Raw genomic sequence first — 11940 nt, 5'->3', positions numbered from 1 at the left:
CGGTAGTCTTATCTTCTTGTGTAATACTAGACTAGACATTAGTTTTGTTATTGGTGTTTTGAGTAGGTTCTCCAACAAGCTATAAGAGGATCATTGGAAAGTATGTATGTGGTTTCTATACATCCAAGGTTCAAGAGTACGGCATAAACTATGTTGTGTGGGCAGCAAGACCCTCATTGGCTTTTGTGACTCGGATTGAGTAGGTGACACCATGCGCTCAGGGTATTGTTTTTTGCTTGGTTTGGGATGCATTTCTTAGATCACCAAGAAATAGCACACTATTGCACTCTCATCATGACCGAGACTGGGTACAAAGGTGAATGCTTTGCATCATGTGAGGTATTGTGGCTGAGGAGGATTCTGCAAGATATGGGAGTGGTACAATAATGTGATAACCATAGTTGCATGGCCATTGCTTGGGATCATGTATTTCATGCTCACACACAAAACACATTGAGATTCATTATCACTTTGTATGTGAGCTCATCATATTTAGGGACCGAGAAGGTCTACTCCCCATTTTGATAGAGAATTATGTAGACATCTTCACAAAGTCTCTTATCAAGGATCATCTTATCGACTTAGCATCGAACCATAGAAGTAGTTCACATTCGGGTGGACATTATGGGAGACTCTTGAATATGAATGCTCCACCCTCATATTGTATTGTCTAGCCACCGGCTAGCTCATGTTTGTATGGCCCCTAAAATGAGAAGTAACCCCATAGTTAAGCAACTCGAGCGACTAACATCCCCGTATTCACACAAGAATGTGGCCTATGAGACAGATGGTTTAGAGACAACTTAGATTAAATTTGGCACACTGCCAAACAGGCTATATGCTACACTGGACCGTTTTATCTCTCATAATAGTTCACACATGGAGTACGTAGGCTTTACTCTTAGACACCCTATCCTAATATTACAAGGCCCAAGATGAGCTCGGATGCCCGTGGTGGGAGGTGAGGCAGCTGCTATGCATTTTCTAGTACATCTTTATTGGCCGGGTCTACACTACGGATGGTGACATCGACTATGAACGCGGACCTATATGGTCATGTCAAGACTGTCGCGCACACGTGTCTATACATGCCTATATAGATACATACAGCCAGTCCCTTCTCCACATAGTTCATTAGTTAAAGTTTACTCTCTAGTTTCTACTAGCATATAGCCTCCATCTCCATCTTAGCAATTCCAGATCAGCCACCATTGAAGCTCTCTTCACACGAGCACATGGGTGTAGGGATTTTCCATCTATTGTATCACTTCAGTAATATTGTATTCTTCTCTATCTTTGTTATTGTGTAATTTGAGTTTTAAAGTTTTATGCTATGAAAGATCCTACTTCTTGTGAGCCTTCTCTTGTATACACCGCACTCTTGATATATATGTATGTATGTATGTATGTATGTATGTATGTATGTATTATAGATATAGGTATAAATGAATTACATATATAGAGTGGGGAGGACCAAATAGAGACTCGAGGCTTGAGGCGCATGTGTCTTAATTTTATCTTTTGTATTGTGAGATTGGTGTTCACGTTAGAAACTTACCCTTTTTAGTTGAGATTTAAAAGCAAAAACACCTTCTATGAAAGGAGGTTAAGGGCCATTAGAACTAGTCACTATTGTGTGAGGCAATGCCTCAAAACTATCTTTTAGCCTAAGATCCTTTTTTAATAAAGCGGATAAGGAGATCCTTTTGAGGCATTGCGTGGGACAATGCCGCAAAGCTATCTTTTGGCATGAGATCCTTTTTTAATGAAGTGGATAAGGAGATTCTTTTTTTAAAAAAAATAAGAGAGAGAGAGAGAGAGAGAGAGAGAGAGAGAAGTTTACACACATATATGTATATATAACAATAGATTATTTTTATTTCAAATGGCAACAATAGATGATACTCTACGGAGATGTAGATGTAATTACAAGTGTAAGCTTTTACATCTTGGTTATCAAGATGTGAGCAGGAGGACATATTATGCACATTGTCACCAAGACTTATGTGGAAATATGCATCCATCAATTTTGATAAATGTGAATGAGCATAATTATGTGGAAAATAACATTTTAATGCATGAAGAACCATGCACATCACCTAATGGACAGAGGCGAGAGTGGTGTAGATGTAGAACTTATTGTCATGGTGGGAGAATGGTTGTGTCATCAACTTATGCAAGGCATATAAGTAAATTGATGAGAGATTTGGAACAATTGCAACAAATATTTCTTTACATAATTCATAATTTAGCTCTTCAAAACTTAGAGATTAAGACAATAGATATTTGCATGAGATGTATGACGATCATAATAATGTGTTTAGTGATACACATGAAGAACATTCTCACCACCATGAGGAGGCAAACATGGTTGATTTGGAGTTGCCTTTGGTTGATAAAATCTAACAGAGTGATTAAGTTGTAAGAACTTTGAGATGAACATCGAGCTTCAGTAGTGGAGTTTCAAGATAGAATTTGAATTTTATTTGGAGACATGGATGGTTCTAGGAATAGAGTAGATAAAGAGAAAATCAATACAACAAGCCTGAGTAAACTATTAATCTAGTTGCCAGAAACATGGGATGGCAATCTAGATGACATATGTGTTGTTTTGACATGATGGGAGAAATTAAATACCATGTTTACAAGTCTTAGTATCATTCATTCTAGGTAATATAGAATATACCAAGGATTAGAGAATTTTATACATGCCGCTAAGATCTATCCAAGAACACAACTACAGTGGTGATAATCTTAAATGTCAATGCAATAACAATCATCAAGGAAATACAAAAATTAAAGTGTGATTTCTCAACACATAGTGAGAAGTGTTCAAAGTGTGCCATGCCTAGAAAGAATATGTTATGTTTTGATTATGTTTCCATTGGTGAACAATTGAAATTGCTTGGAAAAAGTAGATCTTAGTGCCATGAAAGAATTCTTGGAAATGCATCAAAATAAGGGGAGATAGTTGGTAGCTAACAACTATGATGATTGTAATAGAATTTATGTTTTTGGGATGGCACTAAGATTAAAAGTGTCAAAGAGTTTTGGATCCACAATCATATTTTGAGTTATCCTTGATATGTGAGAATGTTTATCAAGCATGTCCTTCTTCACTAAAATCAAAAGCACTTCTAGAGGGTTGGAATGTAAATAAAAATGGACAAGTTTGTTTATAAGGCTTGTCGAGCTCCAATACAAGGTCTCAAAAATACTTTATAAGGTAAGATTATGTTATTATTGATTATATGTTATAAGTATACTCTCTATAATTTTAAGTGTTGTATACTACTACACTCTAATGTATCTTTCATTAAATGGACAAGGAGTAGATAAAGATGGATGTTATGGATATTTAGTAGATGAAGATGAATACTTAGTAGATAAAGATGGATACTTTAGTAGATAAATATGATACTTCAGTAGACATGTAACATCCATTAAGGTCAAAGAATTATGGACCTTATCCCAAAGCAAGGGTGTGCCAAAGAGTCATTGATAAAAAAATGTATTTTCAAAGCAAGTGTGTGCCATGAAAAAGGTATTTTCATAGCAAGGAAGAAGCTAAAATGCAAAGATGAAACAATGAAGAAAGAAGGTATACTTAACAATATTTAAACTTTGGGATGGAGAGAATAACAAAATATAAGAAAGTCCTATTAAGGGAGAGATCTATAAGATTAAAAGATAAGTTGTGGTGATGAAGATATAACATTAGTCTCCATTGTGGGATATTGGAAAGCATGCATAACATCTATTTTTTCATTTTAGCGTAGTGGTGAGTTCATGCTATTCGTTGGAGGCAAACTTCTACAAACATCTTAATGTATATGAGGTGGTTTTTTGAGCTTATGTATTTTGATTCTCCTTTTAGTTTTCATTTAAGTATTCTCTTTCAATTAAATTTATGCAAGTTGGAGATGGAAACTATGAATATGGACATGGTGGCAATGCTAAAGAAAATGATGTGTGAAGATAAAATGAACACAATGAACACAATGATAACCAATATGAAAAGTGTTCTAGGCTCAAGAAGGTACACATCTTTTAACTGCCTTAAATGTTACAATTTTATAACTATAGAGATATACTAATGTGTTTGTAATCAGATGATACATGTTATTCAAATTTTTTCTATGTCATATGTTTATATAGGCAATGGGGGGAGATTAAAGATATTTGGAAAAATAAGAAACCTCCTTGTTAACACTCTCTCATACAAGCCTCATATGTTTATATAGGCAATGGGGGGAGATTAAAGATATTTGGAAAAATAAGAAACCTCCTTGTTAATACTCTCTCATACAAGCCTCATGTGTTAGTCCTACACCTACATATAATGAGGTTTTTCAAGCACCTAGATTGGTGAGTAGAGGCCAAAACAATCTCTAAGGGAAATACTTATTAGAGAAGTGTTTCAAGGCACAACATGCCATTTTACCTGGCAACTACCGCCTTGTACAGAGGTGGTTTAATAGAGTTGAGACTCCTAAATATCTTCACCATAACAAGGAGGCATAAGAAAAGATAAATATATTATTTGTGAGCATCATCATAAGATTGCAACTCTAAAGTTAATTGGAGCTTAATATGTTTGGTTGGAGGAAGATATCTATAGTCTCAGGTAGACAATCAAATAGAAAGTATAATAAGAAGAAGAGTATCATCTTGGGTGTCAAAGACTCAACAATTCTAAGAAGTAAATTCAATTGAATTAATTAGTAATGCACTACATTTTTTTATCATGGAAAATTTATCTCTCATCTCTCAAATACTATATAAGGTTTAGGAGAGATTTATAATGAGTCAATATCATTTTTTTCTTGCATGTAGGAACCTACTTTGTAAATTCGTAACTTGTTTGGATTATAGTGCTAGATATACCTCTACTTATGGTGATTTATCGATTATACACTTAAGATTATTTTTATCATTTTTTATAATTTTCTAAGGTTTGCCACATTCAACAAGACATGCGTTAGAAGAGAAATGCTAAAATACCGCTCCCATTCACAAGATATGAATTTTTTTAGCAAACCCCTGAAAAGACATATTTATGTCCTTTTGAGCTACCAAACTAGTGTTAACAAGTCTTCTCTCTTTTATCCCTTCTTTCATTGGTATCAGAGCCATGCCTTTGATCAATTTCTCTTATTTTCTTGATCTTCTTGATATTCTTCAAATTTCTCCAAAATTTTCTTTAAAAATCTTGTTTCATGTTCATTGTTGTTGATCATACATGGATCAATGGGCATAAGGATCATGGAGCTTGATCAAGATTTGAGCCTAATTTGGTGAAAAGTGCATCAAATTTAGAGAAATATTGGTAACCGGGCACAACTTGATTAGGGTGGGCAAATTTTGGAACTGTGGACCTGCACATCTTCTTTTCCATCTTCCCTCCTCACGTTTTTGATTCCATGGTGGATTTTAAGTAATATTCTTCATCTTGGAAGCTTGGAAAGGAATTGTGAAGGCTATTTTCTAGCATTTGATATCTCTACAGTCAAAAACAGTGGTGGTGAATGCTTTCTCCCTTCACGGTTGCTCACGAATGTGCCACCTATGTTCTTGGTCATTTCTCCAAACCCTAACTGTTGTAATCATCACTCATGCTTTCTATTGTTGTTTTCTCATGATACAAGTCATACAAGGTATACAATACATGGTAAAATGGCTATTAGCGCGATTTTGGCTACATGGAGGGAAAAACAAGTTGCGCCAATAGCATTTAGGGTTTCCCTCAAGGGGCTTTGACATGACCAAGCTTCCATGGGGACCTTCACCTATGTCTAGACTCCATGATGTAAACTATGTCTCATGTTTTCGACTATGCATTAACGAGTCTTCTCTCTTTTCTCCCTTCTTCCATTGGGTTTCTTTTGGGGGTTTCATTGAAGCCAATGCATAATCTCCTGAATCTTTCCATATAGTGCTTGATGTCTTGGGAATCTCATGCATGAGCTATGATCATTGTGGCCAATCTCTATTAATTTTGGGGCATCTTTATGCATAAGTGCATGGACATTTCATTTCAAACGTGCATCAAGTGTCATCATTGAAGAAGCCAATTTAAGAATCCAACAAAGCAATGGAGTTGGAGCCATGTAAAAAGAATGTGAAAACCTATTGAACCTCATTAACAACATCAAATCCTTGTATTGGATCTTTCGATCGGGCATGCAATTATAAGTGCCACATGTAAGCAAGCTTGACAATCTTTTATTTGAAGCTTACACATCTCACACATTGTTCCTACACATTCATTTGTATAATCTAGATGTATGTGAGAGTACTCTTGGCATTAGAAGGGAGGAGAGGCTAAGGGGGAATGTTTCATGAAATTTTCGATCCATGAGTGCCATGGGAAAACGGTATGGAAAGGGATCTAGGTACAAGGTGGTGAAGACATGGCCTCAACCCTCGCCTCGGATTGACACTTGGTAGGGGGGTGAGAAGTGCTTGGGTGGGAGATCGGCAAGCATCAATGCGCTACATTGAATCAATTGTAACCAAGTGGCAAGACTTCTGTTGGCAAATGCAAATGCAAGGATTGGCAAATGGGTACATACATGGTTTTGCGATGAGAAATTGCTAAGATTGGGTGGGCAAATTTGTGATAATGGTTGGATGCATTTACTATGGGAATTGGATATTCTATGATGCTATGCCTTTGGCTATGTGATTTCATGCCTTGATTGATTGAGATTTGGCACTAAATACAAAGGTTATGCCAAACTTTTAACAATTTTGGCAATTTCTACAATAGCACAAAACACCAATTCAGTCTAGAATCATTGGGCTAATTTGAAGTTGTTGACATAGCTTAAAATTACTATCCAAGAGCTACATTTGGAGCACTCAAGTGCCCGATTCCAACATCGATTGCATTCCCAACCGCGACAAGAATCACCACTTGATCAAAACTTGGCCTAGTCAAAAATATCAAGTCAATTTTGACATTTGAGCATATGGGTGGTTAGTATATATCATGATCTTCCCAAAAAACCAAAACCCACTTGATTTGGAAGTCGTTTGCTAGGTCAACTGACATAGTTAACTTTGACCTAAAAGTCAAAATACAGAATACCTAGCCTTTAATTAAAGTAAAGTGGCTTGGGGGTGGGTAGTAATAGACATTAAAAATCCATCAAGCCAATCCAATCAAGATTCTGACATATATTCAAGGTTTTAGGGTCAATTCTTCATTTTCAGTAGTGCAATAAAAACCCTAAGATAGAGAATATTAGGGCATATAAGAACTCTATTGTTTTTGCATAGTTGGGTAGTACGCATCTAGGGCTATCCATAGAGCTCAAGATCTCTAATTTTTTTTTAACTTTTGAGCCTCCTACACCCAATTTTCCATTTTCCAGCTGATGCCAAGGGGTAGACCTCGAAAGGCAAATGAGGTGTCAACTCAGGGGCTCACTATATGTAAACTCTCTATATCATGTGCGTTCAAAGCCTAATTTAAAAACCCCTTATCTGTAAATTTTTCATGAATAAAACACACCCTTTTTCTATTCAATCTATAAATACCCCCTTTAAATGGTACCCTTTTGTATGTAAAAAATGTGTAAAAAAGAGATTTAAAAAACCCCTTCTATTAAACCCAGGTGCTACGCTTATTACATAATTATGAGTGACCCCCCCCCCCCCTCGAGATTGCAAATATGGGTTATGTGTTTGCACATGAAGAGGGCACGGAGGGATTAGAAAATAACTATGATCAGCTGGTCACCACCAATACTTATGTGAATGCAAGTGGGCATGCTAGCCTAAGTGTGTAAGTGACACCGTCAAGCATTGATATACAAGCAATACTTGTCATGTTGGGTATGATGATTTAATCAATCAACCAAAATCAATCCCAACATGCCAATGCATTTGGGAGTTTGGTTAAGAATATGAATAAGTACCAAGATACTTTGATTGAAAGTATGAACCTGAATTACGTGTCATTGCTTGAAGCTTTCAAGGGGGATTCCATCCACAAGAAAAGAGCTCCGGTGGAAGGGTCACCTACACAAATCAATGTGAATGTGATGGATTAGGGGAAAGGCCTAAGTTCTTCACAACAATTTGGGGACATTCAATCAATAGAAGAACTTGGGTGGCAACGAGCATGTGCAATTAGGTAACAAAGAGAATTTTCCACCAAAATCATTATCTTTTGGGAGTTTGCCTTCACACATTCTCTCTACATCACATGGTGGTGCAAAAGGGAAGCGTGTGGCTTTTGATTTTACACATGTGGATGAGTCTTGAGATCATGATGACCCACTCGTGAGGCCATGCATCCATAATACCCGAGAGGATGATGATGAGCTATCAAGGATAAGGTTGTCTTTTCAAAAAAATAGAAGGATCAACAATATACTTCATCCTTGCGTAGCAATGAGAGGCACATAGTTAAACACTCTTTTTTTTAGAGAGAGTGATTGGAAGGAGGCAATGTGCAATGATTGATGCTAAAACCTCTACAAGTAAAGCTAAGATAAAGAGGGGTAATATATGTGAATTTTTGGTACCTACACTTGGCCTTCCTCTTCCTTTGAGTGGGGATAAAGAGGGGTAATATATGTGAATTTTTGGTACCTACACTTGGCCTTCCTCTTGCTTTGAGTGGGGATATAAGATCTACTATATGCACTCAATGTTGCAAGATTTAGGCTTGAGAAAATGCAAAAGAGGACTTCCATTCACTATCACATTTGGTCATTGCATAGACTATGACTATGTGGTGTGTTGACAATCATGCATACAAGGGTGGTACACATGTTGTTGATGGAGATGATGATAGTCTTGAGGTGACATATTCTACTCCTAGTGATCATGGCTATCTTAAGGATTTTACACATGCTACATGTTGATGATGAAGTATGCATTGGTAGCAAACATGTAAATCTTCAGGATGACACCTATGCTCATGAGGATGCTAGTTATGAGGCATAGGCCTTTACATTTTGTGGATGCCAAAATGATTCTATGATTATTGGAATGGGGCATTCACTTTCACATGCATCTTACGTCACTTGAGATGCATGGTACACGATTATGTGGCATGCCATGGTACACCAGAGCATGGTGTGGATGTTAGTCATGATTCCTAAGGATTTGGTTCAATGACCATGGATGATGGAGTTCCTTTTACCAATGTGGTGTTGGATTTCTGTTTCAAATTGTTGGATGTACCATTATGTTTCCCTTTTGATCCGAGTATTTGTAGTAACCATATTGTATGGGATGAGGATTGTTGTGGCTTTCCTTTTGATCCGAGAGATCACATATTTGTTTCATGGATGGATGATCTACATTGTATCTATCCATTCGACCCAGGAGGATTGGCCAATCACATCACTGACATGGGCTTTCTACATTTTCTGTTCAATCTAGATAATTCAAGAGCCATTGCTTTGGAGTCTACATGGCTTGGATTGACATTTCATCCATGTGGTCATGGTTGTAAGAAATACCTCATCTATGGCGGTAGTCTACATGGCTTGGATTGACATTTCATCCATGCGATCGTGGTTGTATGGATTATTTCATCTTTGGAGCAATATTTGTATCTTATCCATTTGATCCGGGAGGATACCCGACTAGCCTCGTCCATCAATAGGAGTCCTTTATCTTTTCCATTTGTCTCCTTGGGAGGGGGGGAGGGGGTCATGAGATTCATGTATTGGTATTAGTTCTTTGTGATGGTGACACTTAGTCATGTATTAGGTTTCTTGTATATAGCCTTTGTATTTGGTTTGCGCACGGCCACCCTTTGATTTCGAGGATGAAATCGTTTTAGCAGGGGATGGTTTGTAATGAAGTAGATTTGGTATGCACTTGCACATGTGGGATGGGGCCTAGGAACTTGCCCTTAGGGTCATTTACATGTGTACTTTTGCGGGACATCATGTGTATTGTACCTTTTGATCATATTTTACTCTATGGACATCTATGTCTTCTTGAGCTAATGCCCAAGCTTCCACGATGACCTTCACCCATGTCTAGACTCCATGTAAACGATGCCTTGTGTTTCCAACTCCATGTTAACGAGTCTTCTCCCTTATTTCATGATGATAAAAAATATATATATCAATGATAGAGAACGTAAGTTTTTTTTAATATCCTTGTACTATTTATTTATGAATATTTGAAATTTATATCCTAAAATATTCATTATAATAAAATAATTTATGTATTTAAGTATATTATATAATTGATTTTATTCTTAAGTAAGATTTCTTATCTCATATTATTTGTTTTGATATAGTCCTCTAATTTTGGAGAAGGACATTTATATGGAAAAACTTCTATACCATTTAAGGTAACTCAATATTCTCATATTTTTTATTTAAGAATATATTCTTTATTTTGTATTAAGCATATGCTCTTATGTATAGATAGACAACTTTATATTAGAGACACAGAGCTTCGAAGAGCTACAACATTATATGTCTGATGAGGTGCATTATTTTTTAGTCTACATAATGTTTTTATTTTAAAACTACTATTTTTTATATCTATGTTATTTTGATAACATCTTATAAACCATGAACCTCATGATATAATGGAGGAGATTAATTTTTCAACAATTACAAAGCTACTACATCATGACACATTGAAAAGAGTGAGAGTTATAAGAAATCTAGAAGCGAATGTGTACATGTCGAATCAAGACAAGGTTTAATGTAGGATCCAATATTGAATTTGGCCAAGTATAGAAACGAGGTTTCAAGAAAAAGTCAAAGAAAGAGGAAGGTAATGCAAAACTCGCGGGAGTTCTCTACTAGCTCTTTGAATTCTTAATTATATTCTCTTTCTCATTTTTTCTTTTGTGACTCCTAATGCTAGCATTTGTTTTTTCCATAGATAAGTGAGAAAATGAAAACTCGTTTAGAAGAATCAAGTTAACAAAAGGGTTAAAATACTAGATCAACAACTTTTTTAAAGGTATTTTTATAGATAGATGTACTATGTTATGATTATGTAGATTAACATGGGTTTGGGGTTCAAAACACATTGAAATATCAAATGTGGAGGCGTTATGTAAAACTTTACAAGTAAGTGATATATGTCATTAAGACATTTATATTTTGTGAGTTTATTAGCTTGAATGTTTTCATTTAGGTAAATTGAATATACTTTGAAATTTTATAATTAGTATCATGAATTAGAGTACATATATTAATTTAAAGAGGGAGAATACTGGTTTCAAAAACTACTAAAAGGATATGAAAAAAGATTGGGAGTGACATTATGATTCTTGACATTGTGCATTGGCTTATTGCCAATACGAAAGTCAAATTCAATGCACAATCCACACCACTTAGTTTAGAATATGTAGAAATAAATTCATTTAGATTTAGATAAGCTTAAAGAACTATTTATTTGAACATTGTATATGGACCACTCTCTTCTTAATCCCTCCTAATTTTTTATATACAAAACTTTTGTCTCTTTATATATTATAGATAGAGAGATCTAAATTTTACAATGCTTTATTCAACTACTTAATCATATAACACTATAAGTTTACAATGCATATAGGAGACTATATGCAAACTAGATAATAGAAAATCTCAAATTTGTTTGGCTCTTGAAATGTTTATAAAATGTTTGGAAAGTAGGATATTAACATGATTCATGAATTTTTAAAAAATCTCTATATGAAGGTAAGCTTCTAAGCATTCCCGACATAGAGATACAATGTATTCACTATATAATTTCGTAGTACAAAGAGACACAATGATTTTCAAGTACAAAGAGATACAAACTCTATCCACTATTAATTTCCTAGTAGTACAAAGAAGGATAACTAGAAAAAGTGCAAATTAGGGAAAATGGAACACTTCCGTAGATAGGCTAACTAGGAAATACAATGCATGGATTTCTCTAGAAAGGCCATGATCCACCCAAGTTCAAGTCCCACTGTTA

The sequence above is a fragment of the Cibotium barometz genome, chromosome 31 (genome assembly GCF_041138505.1).
Source record: "Cibotium barometz isolate CiBa-2024 chromosome 31, ASM4113850v1, whole genome shotgun sequence".
In the NCBI taxonomy this organism is placed as follows: domain Eukaryota; kingdom Viridiplantae; phylum Streptophyta; class Polypodiopsida; order Cyatheales; family Cibotiaceae; genus Cibotium; species Cibotium barometz.
This window is presented reverse-complemented; position numbering follows the sequence as displayed.